This window comes from Moschus berezovskii, chromosome 7 (genome assembly GCF_049115385.1).
Source record: "Moschus berezovskii isolate FMDL1 chromosome 7, NW_MosBer_1.0, whole genome shotgun sequence".
Taxonomy (NCBI): Eukaryota; Metazoa; Chordata; class Mammalia; order Artiodactyla; family Moschidae; genus Moschus; species Moschus berezovskii.
The window spans coordinates 72,978,153-72,983,155 of record NC_142466.1 but is presented as its reverse complement, the minus strand read 5'-3'; the positions used below and the strand labels follow the sequence as shown (position 1 = coordinate 72,983,155).

Genomic DNA, 5,003 nt, shown 5'->3' with positions numbered 1-5,003 from the left:
GAATGATGAATTAATAAATTATTATAAGTGTTTGAACTAAAGAATATGAGCAGACAGCAGGAGGGCAAAAGAAGAAATTGATTTTTACAAGAAGGATTTATAAGGAAATAGATTAACATGGGAGTACTCAAAGTCTTCAATAACTGAAAGGCATCTGAAGAATGACCCTATATTTTAGAGATTGAGAAAATAGGAGAAAGAAGCCTGCAGGGGCAGTTGCTTTCAGAAATGACAATGATTTTTACTCCAAAAACATTTGCAGTGTTTACTGATAACAGAAAGAGAGAACCCAATAGGAGCTAGACAGAAAGCACATACCTGGGGCACCTAATCTTTGGTGTGGTGGAGGTGACCTAAGTTCCATTTTCCTTTTCTTTCACTGAGGGATAAGGCTCATCTGGTCTTTCCTCTGGAAGGTCACAAAGACCCTTGTGACAAGATTGGGAGGGATGGGTAAGGCCTGGACACAGTGGTGGAGAGCAGGTCTTCCTCCCTGCATACTCCTCTGACTTTATCAAAGCAGCCTGCCTAGTCTTCTCATCCCTCTCAGAGAATCACAAGGTCTTTAGAACCAGGTGAGGTGCAACAATTTGTCCTCAACTGGTTTTCTCTGCTCTGAGTACCCCAGCTGGCAGAAAGGGAAACAAGCAACATCACAGATGCAGGAATCAGTAACACTCAAAATTCTGAAAACTAATGTATCACTTTGCTGCCTATCCAGTCTTTATGACCATTGTCTTAGAATCAAGGATTCAAGACAAGATATGGACGATGACTAGAGTCACTCTGACTTGCACCCCCAGCACTCAGGGACAGCACAAAGCTGTGAGATATGCTCACAACAACTTTGAAATGAAGTTGTTTCAAGCTCATTGAAAGCACCTTTCTACCTATAGGAGTCCCAGGATCCCGAGTGTCCAGGATACTATGAACCCAAGATCCCTTCGTATGCATGGTATTATACAATCTCCTGTTTGATTTTTTAACTATTGGTTTTAAGTAAAGTATGTCTTTTTGCCCTATTGTTTTTACTGAAAGACTATTTTTTAGTCAAGTTTGTCAGTCTCCCAAATGCCTTCCACATCATATTGCTATGAAAAATTCCCTGAGATTTTTATACTACTTGCAAGGTATTAGGCTTTATAAAAAAATTTTTTTAACTGGAAATACATTTTTATTTAGACAAATTTCACTTAGATTGCAGAAGTTTCCAGGAGCACAAAGAGTTTCTTTATATCCTTTATTCAGATTCCCCTAGTGTTACCTTACATAACCATTGGACATTTATCAATACTAAGAAATTAACATTGATACATTATTATCAACCAAAGTTTATTTGAATGTAACCCATTTTTCTACTGATTTCTCAAGACCACACACTGCATTTAGTCATCACGTTTCTAATTTTTTTTTAATCAGACAGTTTATCAATCTGTCCTATTTCTCCTGATGCTTTTGAAGAATACTGGTCAGGTATCTTGTAAAATGTTCTTCAGTTTGGGTTTGTCTATTGTTGTCCCTTGATTAGATGGAGTTTGGAAAAATTGGAGGGATAATTTATTTTTATAAAAATACAGTAAGGGTGATTTGCCTGTCTCATCACATTTTATCCAGTAAGGGTGATTTGCCTGTCTCATCGCATTTTATCAGAAGATAAATGATGTCAAAATGATTTATTACTGGTAACCTTAATTTGGTCACTAGGTTAATTGGTGTCTGCCCATATTTTCTGCTATAAAGTTATTATTTTTTCCTTTTTGAAGACACTCACAGTCCAGCCCACACTTAACAGAGGGGAATTAACCTTCACCTCCTGGAGAGAGAAATAACAAAGAACTTGCAGACATATGTCACAATCACCATAGTAATTAATAAATATTTGGCATTCATCCATGGATATTGGCTGCAACAATGTAACTATGATGTTCTAATGGTAATTTTCTGTTTTCCTCATTCTGTCCACATTTATTAATTGGAATTCTTCTATAAGGAAGCTTTTTCCCTTTTCCCCTCTTTATTTACTTAGTTATTGGAGACAGAATTGAACTCTAAATAGATTAAAGACCAAAAGTAAGAAAAAAATACAAAACTAACCTAAGGATAGAGAAAACAATATAAATACACCAAAAACATTAAAAACAATTAACATTTTTAATCAACAGTTGATAGCCATAGAGTGTTTTAAAACACTTTAAAAGACAGGGAACAACATATATGAAGCATACTGTAAGTTTTTGAGACATATGTAAAAGACAATAAATCAAAGTCTAGCATATCCAAAAATTCTTACAAATGAACTACCAAGATGATGACAACAACAACAAATAACAACACAAAAGCAACAAAGTTAAGGAGTTCCTATTTTTAAAAATCAACAAAGGTTATGGATGGGCAATAACCAGAAAACTACTTTAAAATTCCATTTGATAAACTAAGATATGTAAATTAAAGCAATGAGATACAAGGATTCTTGCCAGTCAACCTTGAGGATGTGACTTAAAATATGGATGTGGATCCTCTGTTCTACCTCAAATTAGAGAAGACTGTTGACACACAAGTTGGAATGATTCCGATAGCCAACCTTGAAAAACACTTCAGAATAACAGAATTTCCTTTGTAAGAATAACAAAGGACGTGTCAGGGTTTTGCACTTAGACCAACAACTTGACACTGTTAGCCTAGAAAATTCCAAGAAGACAACTGTGGTTCTCCTTGCTTCTGGTTTTTTATGCCAGTCATCAACATGCACCTCAGGTGTTTGAGCTGGTCAAGAACTACATGAATGCAATAGGAAAATATACAGTTAGTCCACGTACAATTTATCCTATCAGCAAGGTATATAAGAAGCATCAAACTCTTCTTTGCCCATTGTCGAGTTATCATTGCGTATCTTGCCACCAAGAATTCAAAGTAGGTAGAAGTGGGTGCATGGGAAAACCTTCAGAAGGAGTGGCTAGAGTCTGCTAAGGTGCTCAGACACCACTGAGAGAAATTGGAGGCTAGCAGCTGTGATCACCAGAAGGACTCACCTATGCCAGAAAGATCTGAATGGAGGAGGAAGTTGGCTCAACACACTCAAGATTTTAGTCAAAAGAAATCCGTGGGGTCAGAAGCAAAAGGTGTGCCAAAGGTAACATTGCTGTGTGGGCAGATTTACTGGGATCCTTCGGTCATCCCAGCCTGCAGAAGAATGAGGATTTCACCCAAATTGTTAAGAAAGTATGAGCTCATAGGTATTACCCAGGCTGGAATTGTTGTTCAAAAATTAATCTGTGAACCAGGTGTTCTGTGAAAACATCAGAACAACATTCTTCTGGTGAATGAATGGATCACCAATGACATCTTATTCACAAAGACCCAGCAAGCCCTCAGAAGGAGTTAGAGCATTCACTACTTGGTGCTAGATCTTGTCCAAGAGTATACTGAAAAGCATAATTTGTATGACTCCAAGAGTGAAGAGAGGCATTTTGGGGTGATACTGGCTCCTTTGCAAAAAAACAGTGCCGATTCTAAGTCATAAAAAATTCTCCAGCATGATATTCTGGACTTCCTTTTGGGAATTTGAGACAATCCAAGTGTTAGTAACTGGGGAAAAGAATTGTGATCCTGTCTCTTAAACTAAAACTTAAAAGTTTGATAAAAATCAGTAGTAAATTAAAATCAGTTTTGTCTCTCTATCAGGAGTTTCTACGGTGAATGTTTTCAATATGGTCCCTCTTTCTCAGGATGTACAAATCTTTTTATCTTTATTTTTGTCTTTCCAGCTGTGTTGAGATATAATTAACATATAGCACTGCCTAAGTTTACAGTGTTGACTCACTGGAAAAGAGTCTGATGCTACGGGGGATTGGGGGTAGGAGGAGACGGGGACGACGGAGAATGAGATGGCTGGATGGCATTACCGACTCAATGGACATGAGTTTGGGTGAACTCCAGGAGTTGGTGATGGACAGGGAGGCCTGGCGTGCTGTGGTTCATGGGGTCGCAGAGAGTCGAACAAGACTGAGCGACTTAACTGAACTAAACTGAAAGCTTACAGTATAATTATTTAATTTAAATACATCATGAAATGACTACCACAATAAGTTTAGCAAGCATCATTTTCTCATATATATACAAAGTAAAAAGAAAAAAAATGTTTCCTTGTGATGTGAACTCTAGGAATTACTCTCTTAACAACTGTCATATATAACACACAGCAGTGTTAATTGTATTGATCCTGCTGTACATTACAACCCTTGTACTTTTTATCTTATAAATGGAAGTTTTTACCCTTTGATTCCCTTCATCCAATTCCCCCATCTCTGGTAACCTCAAATCTGATCTCTTTTTTTAGGAGTTTTTCTGTTTGGTTTTTGAAGTGTAATTGACCCACAACACTGTACACAATACAATGAATCAGTACTTTTATACATTACAAAGTGATTACCATTGCTTTAGCTTTAAAACAAGGGATCAGCAGCACTAAAACCAGAAGAACATATAATCAAACTACAAAAAGAATTCAAAATGAACATCCTGGCTTTACCACATAAGAGAAGCAGAGTGACAAGCAAGGATGCGTTTAAGGTCCTAACGTCAGTGATGAAGAGAACTAACATTCTATGCATACCTTTTTCTGTGCAGTCTTTCCCCAGGATGGCCAAAGAAGTAATTCTTAAAACAGAAATCTTGTAAAATTCACCACTGATCAGTCATCTCCAGCTCTGCAAAATACAGGCTGTGAATGCTTCTGGCAAAAACTTTATACCTTTAATTTGTTCTCCAGCACACATCTGAAAGCCAGTGAAACTTTGCCAAAACACACTTGCCAGCACCACCACCTTTGGAGGAAGGGAGAGGGGTCTAAGCCCTTTAGAAAGTTGCACAGGTGTTTTTGATGCCCTCCCCCACCCCCAGAGGTAGAAATCCTCTCCCTTACATGTGTTACGTACATTCTCTTCACACTAATCAGTTGTGACTCATGTTCTAGTACTGGTCATCCACCATCTGTCTTTAGGAAC

General features: G+C 37.6%; 1 pseudogene; it reads left to right on the top strand.

Moving 5' to 3' along the window:
• The first annotated feature begins 449 nt into the window (after positions 1–449).
• On the top strand, positions 450–3,520 carry LOC129557154 (nicotinamide/nicotinic acid mononucleotide adenylyltransferase 1 pseudogene; annotated as a pseudogene).
• The last annotated feature ends 1,483 nt before the right edge of the window (positions 3,521–5,003 follow it).